This window comes from Cherax quadricarinatus, chromosome 9, assembly GCF_038502225.1.
Source record: "Cherax quadricarinatus isolate ZL_2023a chromosome 9, ASM3850222v1, whole genome shotgun sequence".
NCBI lineage: Eukaryota > Metazoa > Arthropoda > Malacostraca > Decapoda > Parastacidae > Cherax > Cherax quadricarinatus.
This window is the reverse complement of record NC_091300.1, coordinates 27,757,455-27,778,309: the sequence shown is the minus strand read 5'-3', so window position 1 is coordinate 27,778,309 and position 20,855 is coordinate 27,757,455. Positions and strand designations below refer to the sequence as shown.

Here is a 20,855-nt window from a genome sequence, read left to right as displayed (position 1 = left end):
AGGATGGAATATACAGCTAGCACAGCCTTCAGGATGTAATATACAGCTAGCACAGCCTTCAGGATGTAATATACAGCTAGCACAGCCTTCAGGACGGAACATACAGCCAGCACAGCCTTCAGGATGTAATATACAGCTAGCACAGCCTTCAGGATGTAATATACAGCTAGCACAGCCTTCAGGATGGAGGATACGTCTAGCACAGCCTTCAGAATGAAGTATACAGCTAGCACAGCCTTCAGGATGAAGTATACAGCTAGCACAGCCTTCAGGATGGCGTGTACAGCTAGCACAGCCTTCAGGGTGGAATATACAGCTAGCACAGCCTTCAGGATGGAGTATACAGCTAGCACAGCCTTCAGGGTGGAATATACAGCCAGCACAGCCTTCAGGATGGAGTATACAGCTAGCACAGCCTTCAGGCTGGAATATACAGCTAGCACAGCCTTCAGGATGGAATATGCAGCTAGCACAGCCTTCAGGGCGGAATATACAGCTAGCACAGCCTTCAGGATGGAGTATACAGCTAGCACAGCCTTCAGGATGGAGTATACAGCTAGCACAGCCTTCAGGGCGGAATATACAGCTAGCACAGCCTTCAGGATGGAGTATACAGCTAGCACAGCCTTCAGGGTGGAATATACAGCTAGCACAGCCTTCAGGATGGAGTATACAGCTAGCACAGCCTTCAGGGTGGAATATACAGCTAGCACAGCCTTCAGGATGAAGTATACAGCTAGCACAGCCTTCAGGGTGGAATATACAGTTAGCACAGCTATCAGGATGGAGTATACAGCTAGCACAGCCTTCAGAGTGGAATATACAGCTAGCACAGCCTTCAGGATGGAGTATACAACTAGCACAGCCTTCAGGATGGAGTATACAGCTAGCACAGCCTTCAGGGTGGAATATACAGTTAGCACAGCTTTCAGGATGGAGTATACAGCTAGCACAGCCTTCAGAGTGGAATATACAGCTAGCATAGCCTTTAGGATGGAGTATACAGCTAGCACAGCCTTCAGGGTGGAATATACAGCTAGCACAGCCTTCAGGATGAAGTATACAGCTAGCACAGCCTTCAGGATGGAGTATACAGCTAGCACAGCCTTCAGGGTGGAATATACAGCTAGCACAGCCTTCAGGATGAAGTATACAGCTAGCACAGCCTTCAGGGTGGAATATACAGCTAGCAGCAGCTTCAGGTGGATATACAGCTAGAGTATACAGCTAGCACAGCCTTCAGGGTGGAGTGCACAGAGGATGAAGTATACAGCTAGCACAGCCTTCAGAGTGGAATATACAGCTAGCATAGCCTTTAGGATGGAGTATACAGCTAGCACAGCCTTCAGGGTGGAATATACAGCTAGCACAGCCTTCAGGATGAAGTATACAGCTAGCACAGCCTTCAGGATGGAGTATACAGCTAGCACAGCCTTCAGGGTGGAATATACAGGTAGGACAGCCTTCAGGATGAAGTATACAGCTAGCACAGCCTTCAGGGTGGAATATACAGCTAGCACAGCCTTCTAGCTAGCGCACATGCTAGAGAATGGTTAGAGCCAGCTCATAAACAACTTCAAGCTTAATAGTTACACGAACACCATTATTCTAGATGGATACAAAAACAAGATAATCCGTATTTCAATTCGTTTTATAAACAGCAAGAAAGATCGGTCTTTGATTATTTAAAACCTCACGGTGGCATAAATTATTAAATCCGCCGGCCGAGCCTCCAGTGGAGGTACTTGTCTCTGGGAAGCATTGATCGAAGCTACCAAGACGATTAACGTTCAAACTTTAGGGACAATAATCGTCCGAACTCTGAGAGGGTGAGAGAGAGGGAGAGAGAGAGAGAGAGCTAGTGTAATTACCACTCTAATAGCTGGATAATCATCCCCTTGACTCCAGGAGGGGTAGGCCCCTCTAGGGAAGCATCTTGATGTCGTTCAGGGGCTCTTGATTCGAGGAAGTGTATTTATTGTCCCCTTTGCGTAAACCTGATAGCACCCGAGGAATGAGAGGCAATGTGACCTGGGGAATAATAAAAATGAAAATGGGAAGGGAATGAGCAGGTGCCAGAGAGAGGGCACGAATGGGAAGGGAGGGAGTGTATGAGGGGACGGGATGAGGGAAGGAAGGTAAAGGGAGAGTATAAGGGGAGGGGAGGAGAGGCTAAGGGTGTTATTCTAGAGTTACAACTCAGACTATACATTAAGCTTCACATCCGGCGAGGTAAGGGAAGATCACACCACTCATTGTAACTGCTCCTTGCTCCCTCCTTTATCGTCCTAATCTTTCTCAGTCTTCCTACATCTTCCTTAATCCTTTCTAATCTTCCTCCATTTTTCCTAATTCCTTCTTTGTCATTCCCCACTCTCGCTTTCTGTTATCATCTCCTCGTTATCTTCAGGAGTGACACTTAGCACACCAGTGAGAGCATTCGGCTCACTACCGAGAGGTCACGGGTTCGACTACCAGGCCCAGACTTCCTTGTTGGTTCCCTGTTCAACGAAGCTGTTGCTATTAGCGGCCATCTGACCAGCGTAGCCAACACAACCCAGCCGGTTACCCTCTTACTTTCGTAATCATTTCTTGCCGCTTGCCAATTTTTATTAATAATTCTTCCTTAGCTAATGCCTTTTTTAGGACTTGCCTTCCCATTCTCAAAAATCTTATCTTGCCCTTTGTAATCTTCCTCCTAATCTTTTCATTCCATCTTTCGTATTAATTTCACCCTTTCATGATTATCTCCCTCACATGCTCTTTCGTATTGGGTTGTATCTACTATTTTTTTTTTAATCCTCAGATCCTCTGTCAAACACACACTCTCTTCTCTCTCTCTCTCTCTCTCTCTCTCTCTCTCTCTCTCTCTCTCTCTTTTACACAGGGTTTGACAAGGTTAAGGATCCCTAGCTTTATTGATAAGCTATTTACAGGTTAAGGATTCCTAACTTTATTGGCAAGCTAAGAGCTGTTACCTACATCAGCTCATTTGAAAGCATTTTTATTGTTATGAGATATACAAGTAGGGAACAGGATGAAATTGGAGCCATCTGTGAGCCAGCATTTTCATTTGATCAACTGACTTTATCTCGTTGACATCATTATGCTGTACGAATGTGTTCCATATTCGAGTCATCCTGGGTATATATGATCTCAGATGGAGTGATGTTCTGGAGAAGGGTACAGCCAGAGTGAAGTTGCTGCTTTCTGCCCGTCTTGTGGCATAAAAGCTTGTTTCACACTGTCCTCGAAGTGGATCCAAGTGTTGTACTTGGACAATATTGGCCTTGTACATAACAGTAAGGCCACCCACATCCCTCCTATGTTGAAGGCTCTGCATAAATGACAGATCTATCCAGGATGGGTCCAGGCGAGAGATGAGAAGTCTTGCTCTGTTCTCTACTCTGTCAAGCAGTCGCAGATGAGAGGGGGGGCAGGCAAACCAAGAAAGTGGAGCATACTCAAGGTGCGAGCGTACTTGTGCCTCGTACAGAATCTTGCAACCCCTACTGTCAAGTAGATGCGAGATACGGCGAAGTGCTGTAAGCTTCCTGGCTGCCTTGTATGCAAGACTTACAACATGGTTCTTCATGGCTAGTTTGGAGTCAAATTTCACCCCAAGGATATCAATTTCTTCTCCAGGTGCCAACACCCTCCCATTCATCCTTACTACTGCACCAGCATTACCATCATGGTGTCTAGAGACGATCATCATTTGCATTTTCTCAGGTGCAAATGTTACTTGCCATCTATTTCCCCAAGCTGATATAGCTCTCAGCTGGTGATTGATGTAGCTTAGAGCAGCTGGCATTTCTTCTCTTGGATAAGTGAATGTCAGTGTGCAGTCGTCTTCATATGCATGTGATTCTGGGATGAGATGAAGAAGGTCGTTGAAGTAGACATTCCATAACAATGGTCCCAGCACGCTTCCTTGTGGAACACTTGCCCCAATAGGATGTCTTGCTGATTCCGTTCCATTGAGAACTACACTTAGAGATCTTCCATGGAGGTAATCACTGAGGAGACATAGCGTAGAGCCTGCAATTCCCAGTGCTTGAAGTTTTGCTAAGAGGCCCTGGTGCCACACCCGGTCGAAAGCGCCAGCAATGTCCAGTGCTACCACACAGCTGACTTTGGATTCATCCAGTGACTGGTGCCACTTAGTGGAGAGGTTTAACAACAGATCAGCAGCGGAGTGACCTTTCCTGAAGCCATATTGACGATCACAAAGTAGTGAGTGGTAGTCAAAAAACTCTGTCATTTGTCTTGAGATTATTGTCTCAAGGATCTTACCAGTGATTGACAGGAGTGACACTGGTCTGTAGTTGCTGATTTCTGCTCTGCTCTTCTTTTTGTGAACAGGGACTACATTTGCCTCTTTCCATAGAGAGGGCCATTTACACTGTACTAGGCAGTGCTGAAAGATGCGAGTTAGAGGTGCTGCTAGCTGGTCTGCACATCTTCTCAACAATCTTGGGCTCAACTTGTCTGGGCCCACAGCCTTTTCTTGGTCAAGCGATTTAAGAAGGAAATGCACCTCCTCCTGCCTTATTGTCACCACTTTCTCTCTCTCTCTCTCTCTCTCTCTCTCTCTCTCTCTCTCTCTCTCTCTCTCTCTCTCTCTCTCTCTCTCTCTCTCTCTCTCTCTCTCTCTTATCGTCAGTTGAAATTGACATTATTATTTGCATATTTATTTTTTCTTTAATATGTTGCCGCTGGTCACCAACTTCTCGTCTTCCCTCTGGTTCCTCCTTTCCCTTCTAATATCACTCTAACTACTCCTTCCTTAGCTACTCCCCTTCTTCCTTCCTTCTAGTTGTCAATATCAATTTCCTTTGAAAATTTCTCTCTCCCCCTCGCTATATTTGCCTCTAATTTCCTTCATCCTCCATAATCCCACGAACATTCCCTGTCGTCATCCACATTATTGTAACAACCAAGTGGAAACACTAAGCTCATGGGGGTTATATAGAGTCTGGATGAATAGGAGGTAATCAGGTTCGATCCGAGGAAGGAGATGGTAGCTCGGATTTCTTGTATCACGAGCCCTTCGCCAGCATCAAGGTACTCGTTTTACCATTCCTGAAGAGGACCAACAAGATAATGGGTACGTCGCTTCTTTAGTTATGTTTTAAGCCTTTTTTTTATATTTGTCTCTGTTATCTCTCCAATGATTTCTCTTTCTTTATTACGTATCAATAAAAAATATATAATCATCCGCCCTAAACCCGTTGAGGTTATACAACGCCTTGGGAATGAGTAGTAATCAGATTTAATCTCCGAACAAGGAGAGTGGATGCAATTCCTTATATCAAGGTATACAATACCGACAAATTGATAAGACACATGTAGGTTTCTTCAGTCTAGTACAGAGGAGGCAGCAGAAGCTTCTGCTGTGGAACACCACTAGTGACTAATCCCCATTCAGATCTGACCCCATTAATGGAAACTCTGCTTTCTATTGATAAGCCATGCCTCTATCCATGCTAGAACTTTATATCCTATTCCATGAGCTGCCACTTTTCTTAAGTCTTTTGTGAGGTACTCTATCGAAATTTTTACTGAAATCCAAATAAACAGTATCATATTCTTTATCACTGTGTACTGCCTCAAATATTTTATTAAAGAACGTCACAGTAAATTTGTCAGGCAGTAATGACCTCTCGCGAACCCATGCTGAGATTCATTAATCAAATTATGCTCTTCAAGATGACTGCTAATAATATCAGTTATAATTTATTCTAATAATTTGCCTACTATAGACGTCAAGCTTACAGGACAGTAATTTGATGGAATGGACTTATCCTCTGATTTGAATATAAGAACTACATTAGCTATCTTCCACATGTCTGGCACAACACCAGTTAGGATGGACGCATTAAACACGCTTGTTAATGACTAAGTTAGATCTTGCATTCTTTAAGTACCCTGGAAAACAACTCGTCGGGTCCCGGGGACCTATTTTGTTTCTATTTATCTATCTGTTTGATAACTAATATTACTATCACGTCCCTCATGACAGTAATATTAGTTAATCTGAATTCTTCAGCAACTGAATAAATGTTAATTTCTTGAATCTCATTTACGTCTTCTTGTGTAAAGACTGACAAAAAATAATCATTAAATAGAGAATACATTTCCAGTTCGTTATCCGTCAGCTGTCCATTCCCAACTTTCAGAGGTCCTACTTTTTCCTTCACCTTCGTCCTATGCACTTGAAAGAACCCTTTTGGATTAGTCTTTGATTCATTAGCAACTCTAATTTCATAGTCACGTTTAGCCTTGCTAATCCCCTTTTTTATTTCTCTTTTAAACTGAACATATCGGTCAATAAGGTTAACCTATCCTCTTTTGATGCGCCTATAAATTCCTCTTTTCTCCCCTGATAAATGCTTTAGCCTACTGTTAACGCATTTGTTATCGTTTTTATTTGACCTAATTTCTCTCTATGGAATATATATACTCATCTCATTCCAAATTCATAATCAGACCTTTTCCCCCTTTTTTTCCACATCTCATCGACTCGAATTTTCAAAATGGGAACCTCTTAGCCTCGATAATCCAAGGGAAGGCTGAGGGGGAAACGGTTTAGTTACTCGCCTAAACGAAACCTGATTCGGAACTCCTTCATCAGAACCCCATCACAGAGAATCGGGAAGGCTTCACCCGCTGGGGCGAAACGGCTGATCCAAAGTAAATCTTGGATTATCTCGGATACCATTTCGGATAATCAAGCAGCGTTGCAGACGCGACGGTAAAAAAAAAAAGAAATGACTCATTCATAAGCTTCGAATCGGCGGCCGAACTCCAGTGGGATTTTCTTTATTAGTATCAAAAAATGGAATTCGTTTTCGTGTTGTATTCGTGATTTCTGTCGATCTTGCCCGAAGGGGGCAAAAAAATATATATAAATTATGAATAAAAATGCTTACGGGTATTCAAATAACATTAAACACTGGACAACATGATGCTTAAGTGTGTGTATTACCGAGGTTCAGATTATCACTAGTTGAACAAATGCGATTGGCCGCTTTGGAGGAGGAGCAGCCCACATTGTTGGTGGGAGGGGATAGAGTGGGGAGAAAAAGAGGGAGGGAAGAGATGGTGAGGGAAGCCAATTGTGAGGGAGGGAGGCAAGAAGAGAGGGAGAAAATGAATGAAGGATGGAAAAGAGAAACTGGGAAAAATGAAAGAAGAGAGGAAGGGAAGGAGGTAAGAAGGCTGTTTAGTCAACGTTGTAAGTGACTTGTGCAACCAGTCTGCCCGGGCTGACACACAGCCTACCCGGGCTGACACAGATGATTAATAAACGATAGCTGTGTATTGACGTTCTGCTTCCTGGTGCTGCACTGCCGTAAGTACAGTACGATGTAGTGATGAATTCAGGAGATAATTCTCACAGGAAATGGTGACAGTTTTCAAAAAACAAGCAAAGAAAAGAAATAAATCTGTATCAACCACCCAGAGAATAGACGAGATTGACTGGGAGAGTCCATTGTTCAATCATCAATGTAAGGAGTCAAAATCCAGGAACACAAGAGCACCAAAAATATTCCTAACGATCCTACCGCCAAGGATTAGTGAAACTAGCAGAGAAGCCAGAAATAATTTTGACCGTATGAGAAAGGAAGCTGAAAAAAGGATTTGAAATGAGCATAACAGAAGTTATGTTTGTATTGAACCCGTGCGAACGAAAAGTTAAGAAACTGGGGCTCGAGAAAACGATACAGAAGACGGTGCAGCACCTAAGAAAAACAAAAATATCCAGACCAACTAGGAATAACTGCAAATGAAATTTATTATTATGAAGTGCATATAAACAGAGCAATATTAATACACAGGTTAGGATGGCACTGAACAACAATGGTGAAGATCGTTCATTAGATTCTTATATTTTATGTATCCGCCGGTGTAGATCTCTCCCCTTTTAAAACAATATGACATTTGAGAAAGTATAAATAAATATATCATGACAGACACTTGATTTAAGGGGAATGAGCTACGAAGAACGTAACGGGGTATGATCATGTCATCCAAAATACTACGATTCATAGACTGGGTAACTAAGAAGGCTGCAACAACAATAACGAAAACAAGGGTAATGTTGGAAATTGCAAGCCCTAATAAACCATAAGGATATAATATAGCATTTTTTCAACAAAAGGGCAGTAAAGAAGTGGAATGAGTTGAAAAAATGACGGGGAGATCTCACGTTATTTTGATCTTAAAGTTAATAGATGGGACGAGGAGCTGGAGCTCACTCCCCCATTTCTTCCCGCAAAATCAAATAGGCAATCTCTCTCTCTCTCTCTCTCTCACACACACACACACACACACACACACACACACACACACACACACACACACACACACACACACACACACAACGCTGACGACCAGAAGGGACATGGAACCAATTAGCTGATACAACAATATCCCTCGCTTTCCGAAGTTAAACCTCGCGTCTACCATCCATCCGCCATCCTGCTTTCTGCTGTTGCTGCTGAAGCTGCTTTTGTTGCTGCCGCTGCTACTGCTCTGGTTGCTACGTCTACATGGGGATGCTACTGCTATTACTGCTGCTTCTGGCACTGCTGCTGTTGCGGCTGATGTAATTGCTGCTGCTGATACTGCTACTGCTGCTGCTGCTAGTGTCACTGTTGTAGGTGATGCTGCTGCTAGCACCACTTCTGTAGGTGCTGCTACTGCTAGTTAGTACCAGTAGGTGCTGCTGCTGCGTAGTCATGCTGCTGCTAATAATTCTGCTGCAGCTACTTCTACGACAGTTGCTAAACTGATGCGTCTGCGACAACTGACACTGCTACTGTTGCTTCTGCCATTTCTCTTGCTAATGCATCTTCTTCTACTACTACTACTATTGCTGCTGCAGCTAAAACCGTTCCTGCTGCTGCTGACCCCCACCGCCCTTCCAGCGGGGCGAGCCCTGACTGCCCCGTAAATCAGCTTCTTTATAACCGCCGGTTCTAAATTAAACTTCTTTTTTTTTTTTTGCTTCGGCTCTGTTTTCCTTTCTTTTCCTTTTTTTTTATCTCAGCATTATTTTTGTCTCTCCGCTGATTGTTTTTGTGTTTAGCTTTCTGCTGGTTTCTCCTTGAGAGAGAGAGAGAGAGATAACGAGGACTGTCATGCATAACAGTAAATAGACTTGTTCATCTAGCATTAGATACATAGATAATCGTATCTGCGAGTTAGCCGGATGCTCTGGGTTGCATCCTGGGTAAGACGACCTACAGGAACCCAACAGAAATAAGCCGCACTTTATGGCTTACCTGGGTTATTCTGGTCTATTAAGCCTCTGGGGTAAACTGTATAAATTCTTCATCTTCTTTCTGTCTTTCTTTCTTTCTTTCTTTCTTTCTCTGTTCTTCCTCTTCTTCTTCTTCTTCTTTTTGTTCTTGTTCTTGTTCTTGTTCTTGTTCTTCGTCAGAGACTAATCCATTAAGAACACTCCATCGGTTTACACCCTCACTGATTATTATTATATTCACAGGAAATCGCTACACCTGTTGGTCATACAGTGCCTGGGAAGTGGGAGACGGCTGGGCCAAATTTCAAGAGCCTCTCACCAGCAGGCACCTCCGCTGAAGGGAGATAACGCAGAGGAACATGCAACCACCTTCCAGCGGGGCTTATATTTAAAGAACTAACATCACTGAAGCTTCAACATTAATATAATAATAAAAATTATAAATCGTGTAAAGGGTGTGGTTTGAACTCATGTCAGTGAGTCTTAATACTCACAAGATAGTTGGTAGAATCTTATTAGAGCCAAATGGCCGAGTGGTTAACGCACCGGTTTGTGAGTTCCAAGATAATCTTGCCGTCACCCGTTCATGATTTGCTTGCTTTCGTGTTATTACGGATAATAATAATACTAATAATAATAATAATAATAATAATAATAATAATAATATGATTAATAATATATTATTATAATTATCATCATTGAAGTTGTGGTATTAATAACTGGGTGAAGTCAAAGTTAATATTAAGTTGTTGGACATGTTTGGGTAACAAAGAGTGCTGACAATGTCTAAGAGAGAAAGAGAGAGAGAGAGACAGGCAAGGGCAAGGAGGAGGTGTTGCTGTGTGCTTATCTAAAAGTGTTCATGCCCAGCACATTGATGTTGCCACCCCTACACATCTTGAAATGATGTTCTTCAAGCTCTGCATAAACACTAGTACCTCTGTACTAGCATGTGCAATGTACAGACCTCAGTGGCAACATGCAGACCCCATCAACTTCCTAATGGAAAATATTGACTCCCTTCTGCTACAACACAACTGTCAACATATCATAATTGTTGGTGACCTCAACCAGCACCTTATACAGAGGGACTTTGATGACCTTCTTGCAGTGTTTGACATGAGAAACTTTGTTGATTTCCCTACTCACATCTCTGGCTCCTCCCTTGACCCAATAGTGAGTGATCTGGCAGAAGGCATAGTCACTTATCAACCCCTCGGCTATGTTGGATCGTCTGACCACAAGGCTGTTTTTACGACACTTAAGATCCCTACAGAACGAGGTGAGGAATCCACACGTACAACCTGGCTATGGGAAAGAGGTAATTGTCCAGCCGTTTGCTCTGAGCTCGCCACCACCGATTGGAATGCTCTTCTCCAAGGGGATGTTGACAACCAAGTGAAAGCCTTCATTGGACACATCCTTAATCTACAACAAGAACAGACTCCTCACCGACCAATATGTGACGAAGCCTACAGATCAGCCTTGGTTTGGCTTTCGTTGTAGAAAGGCTGCTACTGCTAAGTACAAAGCATGGCGAAGGTATAAGAGACTTCCTTCCACCTATAACAGGAACTTGCACAGGCAAACTTGTAGGCATATGGGTGACATTCAAAAGTGGGCCATGCTAAATGGGAGGTGGACACTAAAAGAAAGCTAGCATCAGGTAGGGTAGGCTCCAAAACCTGGTGATCCCTGGTCAAGGACAGACAAGGTTATCTGCCTGATGAACTCATTACACCTCTAAATCGACAGGATGGGACCACCTCTACTAGTAGTCAAGAGAAGGCGGACCACTTTGCTGAACACTTTGCTACCAAAATGCAAGTTCCTGATCCAGCAAGGGACCCTCCTTGGCTAGCTGCAAGAACTGTGTCAAAACTGTCAGTGGTGACAATAAGGCAGGAGGAGGTGCATTTCCTTCTTAAATCGCTTGACCAAGAAAAGGCTGTGGGCCCAGACAAGTTGAGCCCAAGATTGCTGAGAAGATGTGCAGACCAGCTAGCAGCACCTCTAATTCGCATCTTTCAGCACTGCCTAGTACAGTGTAAATGGCCCTCTCTATGGAAAGAGGCAAATGTAGTCCCTGTTCACAAAAAGAAGAGCAGAGCAGAAATCAGCAACTACAGACCAGTGTCACTCCTGTCAATCACTGGTAAGATCCTTGAGACAATAATCTCAAGACAAATGACAGAGTTTTTTGACTACCACTCACTACTTTGTGATCGTCAATATGGTTTCAGGAAAGGTCACTCCGCTGCTGATTTGTTGTTAAACCTCTCCACTAAGTGGTACCAGTCACTGGACGAATCCAAAGTCAGCTGTGTGGTAGCACTGGACATTGCTGGCGCTTTCGACCGGGTGTGGCACCAGGGCCTCTTAGCAAAACTTCAAGCACTGGGAATTGCAGGCTCTACGCTATGTCTCCTCAGTGATTACCTTCATGGTAGATCTCTAAGTGTAGTTCTCAATGGAACGGAATCAGCAAGATATCCTATTGGGGCAAATGTTCCACAAGGAAGCGTGCTGGGACCATTGTTATGGAATGTCTACTTCAACGACCTTCTTCATCTCATCCCAGAATCACATGCATATGCAAACGACTGTACACTGACATTCACTTATCCAAGAGAAGAAATGCCAGCTGCTCTAAGCTACATCAATCACCAGCTGAGAGCTATATCAGCTTGGGGAAATAGATGGCAAGTAACATTTGCACCTGAGAAAACGCAAATGATGATCGTATCTAGGCACCATGATGGTAATGCTGGCGCAGTAGTAAGGATGAATGGGAGGGTGTTGGCACCTGGAGAAGAAGTTGATATCCTTGGGGTGAAATTTGACTCCAAACTAACCATGAAGAACCATGTTGTAAATCTTGCAAACAAGGCAGCCAGGAAGCTTACAGCACTTCGCCGTATCTCGCATCTGCTTGACAGTAGGGGTTGCAAGATTGTGTACGAGGCACTAGTACGCTCACACCTTGAGTATGCTCCACTTTCTTGGTTTGCCTGGCCCCCCTCTCATCTGCGACTGCTTGACAGAGTAGAGAACAGAGCAAGACTTCTCATCTCTCGCTTGGGCCCATCCTGGATAGATCTGTCATTTCAGCAGAGCCTTCCACATAGGAGGGATATGGGTGGCCTTACTGTTATGTACAAGGCCAATATTGTCAAAGTACCACACTTGGATCCACTTCGAGGACAGCGTGAAACAAGCTTTTATGCCACAAGACGGGCAGAAAGCAGCAACTTCACTCTGGCTGTACCCTTCTCCAGAACATCACTCCATCTGAGATCATATATACCCAGGATGACTCGAGTATGGAACACATTCGTACAGCATAATGATGTCAACGAGATAAAGTCAGTTGATCAAATGAAAATGCTGGCCCACAGATGGCTCCAACTTCATCCTGTTCCCTACTTGTATGTCTCATAACAATAAAAATGCTTTCAAATGAGCTGATGTAGGTAACAGCTCTTAGCTTGTCAATAAAGTTAGGAATCCTTAACCTGAAAATAGCTTGTCAATAAAGCTAGGGATCATTAACCTTGTCAAACCCTGTGTAAAAAGAGAGAGAGAGAGAGAGAGAGAGAGAGAGAGAGAGAGAGAGAGAGAGAGACAGACAGACAGACAGACAGACAGACAGATAAAGAGAGAGAGAGAGAGACTTTAGAGAAAGTAACTATTGTGACAACTTTTTCTTACCCGTCACTCTTGAGTTCATGACTTGATAAAGTTCAACACCGATCGAAACGTTGTTTAGCAAAATGTGTTTCTTCAGAACGTCTCTGAAGGAACACGTAATTTATTAAATGCTACTTTGTGAATTATATGCAGCATGAGATGTATGACCCTCGTGGGTTTAGCACTTAGTTTTGATAATAATAATAATAATAATAATAATAATAATAATAATAATAATAATAATAATAATAATAATTATTATTATTATTATTATTATTATTATTATTATTATTATTATTATTATTATTATTATTATTATTATTATTATTAATTTGTAGTGGAAGTTATCTGAGGAGGCTGATGGAGTTCACTCAGCTGGGCAAAATAAACAGGAAACGTTGTGTATCTGAAAAATGAACCGCTCATCGAAAACACCTCAATAAGAAAAGCTAATCCTGGATTATAGATCAAGATACCTTAACATGTTAGTGAGAGAAAGAGAAAGAGAAAGAGTGAGAGAGAGACGTTACATTTGTGTGTGCGTGTGTGTGTGCATGAGAGAGAGAGCGAAAGCGAGAGAGAGAGAGAGAGAGAGAGAGAGAGAGAGAGAGAGAAATAGCTTACTGTATGTTAGCGGTGTTGAGAAAGTAAGGGATCACTGCACCGCGACTCACAAACTATTCCTTCTGCACCTTTCCTATTTTTTATATCTCTCCGGTTGGGTTCTCTTTCTCTCCAAATAAGGGATGATGGCTGACTGCCAGGATGCTGGGGTGAGCAGTTTGGAAACTTAGTGGCCATGTGTGGCTACATAAGAAAGTTTACTTAGCCTTTTCTTCTGTAGTTTAAGTTTTTTTTTCTTGCCGAACTGTTAGCTGAAATAACTTCACTTCATTTGGTACTTTTTGGTACCACTGTTAAAGTATTTTGGAAGTACCCAGACTATTCATCATCTTAGGAGAAGATATCAGAAAGACTGCTGGGACAAGTGTGGAAACATTCAGGAGGAAACTGGACAAGTATCTTCATCAGGAGCCAGATCAACCAGGCTGTGATGGATATGTGGGTCGGCGGACCACCAGCAGCAACAGCCTGGTTGATCAAGCAGACACCAAACGAGCCTGGCCTATGGCCGGGCTCCCGGAGTAGAAAAACCCTCGGAACTCATCAAAGGTATATTAAGGGTCGTATTCAGATATTGGTTACGATATCATTTTTTTTTTAAATCTCAAGAGATGAATTTAAATTAAAACATATTTAATTTTTGTATTACATACGGGTTTACAACTTCATGAATATTCGATATTAATTCGAATTTTCGTATCAAAATATACTTTAATTGGTTATTTTTGTAATTTATGAAAGATTGCTTAAATTATAAACAAAGTGGAACTTCATAAAGATTCATAACTGCCGTAACACTTTTTTTCTTCAGTAACTCACAAGGTACAGAATGGATGCCAGTTATGTGCTGTGTTTACTTATTAATTGCTAATTGTTATTGTATTCATGGGGAAGCACCAAACCTGTAAGGGCGATACAGAGCCTGGGAAAAGGGAGGTAATTATGTTTGATCCAAAGAGGAAAAGGGTCGCCATAGTTTCTGAGTGCCCTTTCTGCCCCTCTTGGGGAGTGATAACATGTTACTGCTCTGCCTATTCCTGCTTTCTGTGCTCGTGATATCTTGTTATATCTCATTTACAACTATATTTCGTATTCTGTTTCATCTAACGAATTATTATGTCCTCCATCATCTCAATTAGTGTAGCTTCCAGTTCATCTAATCTCTTATTCATTATGTCCCATATATCCTTTAATCCTTCCAACTCAGCGTTTATCTTCCAGTCAGTCCCCTCTGTCCCTACTGGTAATCTGTTGTTGTTCCATCTGTCCTTACTTCGCTCCTGTTTATTGTCCGCATCCCTAAGCAGATTCTCGAGTGTCCGTACATGGCCGAAAAACTATATTAACTGTAACCCAACTAAATGTACATTAACAACTTTGTTTCATGCTGGCTTTGTGCCTGGATGGTTGCATCTTTGTCTTGCTTTCTTCCTTGCCTTCTTCTTTTTTACATTTCACTATTTTACACTATTTATACGTCTTTCTCGTTCACTCAGGTCTGCATCATTTAGTTCATCTCATTTGTGACCTAGTGATGCTTTACACCAATACATTGTCATGGTCATTCTTACTGGTACTGAGAAGCCCAGTGCGTGCCAAGAGACATATCTCCATTTTCCTCTTTTCAAGCGCAATGTCCACTCTCCCGGCTCCAAAGGCCTTGTCGTACGTACCTCTTATTAAAACAATCTGGCAGTGGTGGGATTTGAACCCACGCCTCCTGAGAGACTGGAGCCTAAATCCAGCGCCTTAGACCACTCGGCCACACTACCTGTATTTATGGGTGTCTGTGTGTGCTCACCTAATTGTACTCACTTAATTGTAGTTGCAGGAGTCGAGACTCAGCTCTTGGCCCCGCTTCTTCAATGAACGCTACTGGGTCCTCTCTCTCCCTGCTCCATGAACTTTATCATACCTCGTCTTAAAGCTATGTATGGTTCCTGCCTCCACTACATCATTCGCCAGACTTTTCCACTTCCTGACCACTCTATGACTGAAGAAATACTTCCTAACATCCCTGCGACTCATCTGAGTCTTCAACTTCCAAGAGTGACCCCTTGGTGCTGTGTCCCCTCTCTGAAACATCTTGTCTCTGTCCACCTTGTCTATTCCACGCAGTATTTTGTATGTCTTTATCATGTCTTCCCTAACCCTCCTGACCTCCAGTGTCGTCAGGCCGAGTTCCCCTAACCTTTCTTCGTAGGACGTTCCCCTTAGCTCTGGAACTAACCTTGTAGCAAACCTTTGCACTTTCTCTAATTTCTTTATGTGCTTGACCCGGTGCGGGTTCCAAACTGGTGCTGCATACTCCAGTATGGGCCTGACGTACACGGTGTACAAAGTCTTGAAAGATTCCTTACTTAGGTATCAGAACGCTAATCTCAAATTTGCCAAGCTCCCATATGCTGCAGCAGTTATCTGGTTGATTCATCTGAGTCTTCAACTTCCAATTGTGACCTCTTGTGTCTGTGTCCCATCTCTGGAACATCCCGTCTTTGTCCACCTCGTCTATTCCGCGCAGTATTTTATATGTCGTTATCATGTCTCCCCTGACCCTGTGTGTGTGTGTATGTGTGTTTGCGTATGTACTCACCTAGTTGTACTCATCTAGTTGAGGTTGCAAGGGTCGAGTCCAAGCTCCTGGTCCCGCCTCTTCACTGGTCGCTACTAGGTCACTCCCTGAACCGTGTGCTTTATCATACCTCTGCTTATGTGTGTGTGTGTGTGTGTACTCACCTAATTGTAGTTGCAGGGGTCGAGACTCAGCTCCTGGCCCCGCCTCTTCACTGATCGCTACTAGTGTGTGTGTGTGTGTGTGTGTGTGTGTGTGTGTGTGTGTGTGTGTGTGTGTGTGTGTGTGTGCGCGCGCGTGTGGGCGTCTGCTTGTGTAAATACGTATGTGTGCGTGTGCATGCGAGCGTGCCTGTTTGTGTGTACCACCACAGATTATCTGGCTTCTAGCTCACCCCTCTCCTCAATGTACTGTCCATATGGTGTTATAAACTTGTCCGTCGATAGTTTCATGGCCGAGCTACACCTCTGTCAAAACTGAAATTACCATCATTATTTCTCCATACCTGTGGTTGTGAGGTCATGTGCGTTACAAGCTCGTTCATCTTACAGTTGCTGTGACATTTGGTTCGGAAAATTTGAAGGGACTGTGAGACGTTCAAATTTTATGTTGTAGACCTGTTTAGTTACGTTTGGTTCGTCATAATAATTACGCATCAGTTGGTTTATTTTACGTGATTTATTTGTTAACATGCACACTATTAAATCTCGGGCTGTTTTCACAGTTGCTACATAGCGGAACACTCTTCTGATGATGTGGATAAGGATATTGTGGCCTGACTGAAGAGGCATGTACTTATCTGATAAAATGTTTTATCTTAGTGAGCAGTGTCAGTATTTACTCGGATATTTCTGGAGCAAGTTATATAAAGTATCTGTGCATAACTGAAGTGTAACTTAAAGACCTAGTTATGTATTAAAATATGAAGATGTTATGGACACAAAGGCGGCTTCTACAATGTATTCTCTAAATTGCATCTTCGATTTCCGAGTATATTTACATTTTGTAAAAAAAAAAAAAAATGATTCGCAACATGTTAAAAACCTCTTGTTATTCATACATTTTTAAGGTTGTAAAAAAATTGCATGATACATTTGCAGAGAAACTATTCTACAAGACTTCAATTTTTCTGAAGCATAAGTTCACCAGGGAAGGCCCACACGAGGCTAGAAGAATTCGAGTGAGGCTAGACATGCCGAGGAGACAGCTGACTTGTCGAGAGGGTGGACGTGTTTTCATAGCACTACGAGTATGGTGTAAGTTTGTCAATGATTCTTTGGTTGGAGGTGAGTTTAACCGCTGTCTGTTGAACCCAATCTATCTTAGGCAAAGTTTCTAGTAGGGATCCGTGTTCCTAAGACACCAGCCGAAGTACAATACTTGATTTTTTTTTTGCACTGTCCATTAGGAATAAAAATATGGACACGCTGTCAGGGATAATGTTTCGCTATTCTGGTAGGCTAAGATAGGTAGAAGCATTTCACATTATTAAATATCATTTCTATTCCTATTCCTACTTTTCTGATTCAGTATTCTTAGCTCTTGTTTTAAACCTCACGTGTTTTTTACTGTCTAGTATTCTGTGTATCTCACTCATACAGGGTGTTTTTTTTTTTGTGTGTGTGATATTTTATTATTTTTAATTTTATGTCTACTTAGTTGTATATAGAATAGAAGGCGTCTGTGGGTTATGACTGATTAGGTTAATGATCCAATCAAGCCAGTTGTGGAATTCAGTTCAGAAACCTGCCATCCCATTTCTGCTTCCAGAATTCTTGCCTCTAATTTACACAGGGGTAGTGTGTAATAGGCCAGTTGTAGTTATGTTACATCTCTGGTGGGCTGGGAGATGAGGTATGACCCTTCACAACTCAGCCCCAATAAAGTATACAAAAAATGCGCATTTAATGGTGCTGTTACTGGATACTACTCGAGGAGTGTGGGACCCTGTCTTACATCTGTTGGCAAACCTGAGATGTACTTGTATTTGAGTCACTGATCTGTAATCGCCTTGTACAGCAGCAGGGAGCCATTTATTGCCGTGAAATGTTGTCTCATTCGCGTTGTAATGTGTTATCGAATGTTAGAGTACTTCACTGCATCAAGGCGTGTCATAGGATAAGTCGTCCTAATTAACTAGGTTGTAAATAAATCAGCACAGTTCGGTAGAGCTCCATTCACTCGCCTCTTTACTTCCTATGGTTTTTGGACTAAAGTTGGGTAAGCAGAAGCTGGTCACTTCCCTAGGCAGTGGGCACTCATGACTGGCTGAAACAAGTGCCCACTGATCACAGCTGTGTAGGTTGTGAGAGGTTGTTGCAGATACTAAGCTAGATTATGTCTAACTCTAACTTAACTTAAATACGTATAAGTAGTAGTGTATAGTACATTAGCTTGTGGAGGTTTCATACTAGATTAGACTTATAAATTAAGAACGGAAAGAGAAATGTGGCAACCACTTTAGACATAGGTGGGCCTACTGATCGTCCCCTCTTCCCCTTCCCCTCCCACTTAGGGAGGATAACCGTCTGGGAAATCAGCCACTCCCGTGATTTCCCACAAGTTGCATATTTTTTTAATCTGATTGTTCATACTTTCTCTATTACTATTATTTACCTAAGCTATGTATATATATACATTCATGCTTCTTACTGCACTTTTTATCTGATTTCTTTGCATTTTCCTTTCTAACTATTCCTTGTTTTCTCGCATTTCAACTAATTATGAAACTCACCCACGTTCTCTTGTTATTCTGTCTCGAGTATATTATTTCTATTCAGTTGTTTTCGCGTGTTCTTTTAATTTTCGTGCTTTTCATGTGTCATTTTTAATGTTTATTGTTTACGGTGATTTATCAATTCTAAGAGTGGAAAGAATATGTTCGTGTCTATTTTTCTAGGATAGCAGTCATTAAGGCAAGTTGAAATCTCATTCCTAGCGAGTCAATACGATCTGTACTAGCAGGTCTGTGAATCTATATGAAAAAAGGCTGGCAGTCGGTCCAAATATAATAGTAAAATATGGAATTAATCCAGGATTCATTTTAAGGTTGTGAATCACTTCCCAGTTTTAAGGGTCAGAAGCCATTTGAAGACGTATGCTGAGGATGAAGCAAAATAAAAACAAGAACTTCTGTTCTAGGAAAAATAATTACGTTTACTTGCCCATATTAAATCAGTAATGTGAGTATTGTTGTTGTTGCTGTAATCAGTTGGAAATGGATGTCACTGAATTCCCGTGTCTTTTATTGTGGATGCTGTTATTCCTTATTTCATATTTCAAATAGGGAGACAGGCATTCTACGATTATCACTCTTGGTTTTTTCAACCAATATGTATGTCAATCTATTTCGGGGGATTCTTGCGAGGGAGTAAGATGAGCCTTGAATCGAGTAACCGATTTCTTATACATATACTAAGTGATTGTCACTTATATACACTATTCACTGTATGAAGTATAAATACCAAATGTATTAATTTCTATGTTCATAGTATATCTTACTATGTATGATCTGATTTCTGGGAATGGAATATATATATATATATATATATATATATATATATATATATATATATATATATATATATATATATTACTGCAACCACGAACGAGTGGTATTGAATCAATAACAACACTGACTAGCCGAGGATTCGAACCCATACCGTTTTGGCCCGCCCCTTGGTGAGAGAAAATCACACAAGACGCTCTAACCCACAGGACCACGCAGTCCTACAAGAATCACTTGTGTGTGTGTGTGTGCTCACTTAATTGTAGTTGCAGGGGTCGAGACTCAGCTCCTGGCTCCGCCTCTTCACTGACCGCTACTGGGTCCTCCCTCTCCCTGCTCCATGAGCTTTATCATACCTCGTCTTAAAACTATGTGTAGTTCCTGCCTCCACTACATCGCTTGCCAGACTATTCCACTTCCCAACAACTCTGTGGCTGAAGAAATACTTCCTAACATCCTTTTGACGCATGTGAGTCTTCAGCTTCCAATTGTGACCCTTTGTTTCTGTGTCCCATCTCTGGAACATCCTGTCTCTGTCCATCTTGTCTATTCTATGCAGTATTTTGTATGTCGTTATCATGTCTCCCCTAACCCTCCTGTCCTCCAGTGTCGTCAGACCGATTTCCCTTAACCTTTCTTCATAGGACATTCCCCTTAGCTCTGGAACCAGCCTTGTTGCAAACCTTTGCACTTTCTCTAATTTCTTGACGTGTTTAACCAGGTGTGGGTTCCATTCTTGTGTTGCGTATTCCAGTATGGGCCTGACGTACACGGTATATAAAGTCTTGATCGATTCCTTACTGAGGTACCGGAACTCTATTCTCAGGTTGGCCAGGCGCCCATATGCTGCAGCAGTTATCTGGTTAATGTGTGCTTCTGGCGATGTACTCGGTATTATACTCACTCCTAGATCTTTTCCCTTGAGTGAGGTTTGAAGTCTTTGGCCTCCTAGCCTATATTCTGTCTGCGGTCTTCTTTGCCCTTCTCCGATCTTCATGACTTTGCATTTGGCGGGGTTAAATTCTCGGAGCCAGTTGCTGGACCACGCATCCAGCCTGTCCAGGTCTCTTTGTAGACCTGTCTGGTCGCGCATCTGATTTAATTCTCCTCATTAACTTCACATCATCTGCAAACAGGGACACTTCTGAGTCTATCCCTTCCGTCATGTCGTTCACATATACCAAGAATAG

The 20,855-nt window shown here is 42.3% G+C and overlaps 1 non-coding gene across 1 annotated transcript; it reads right to left on the bottom strand.

Moving 5' to 3' along the window:
- Positions 1–15,275: 15,275 nt before the first annotated feature.
- On the bottom strand, positions 15,276–15,357 carry TRNAL-UAG (transfer RNA leucine (anticodon UAG)). Its single transcript has one exon. It is a non-coding gene; the product is annotated as a tRNA-Leu (tRNA).
- Positions 15,358–20,855: the final 5,498 nt, after the last annotated feature.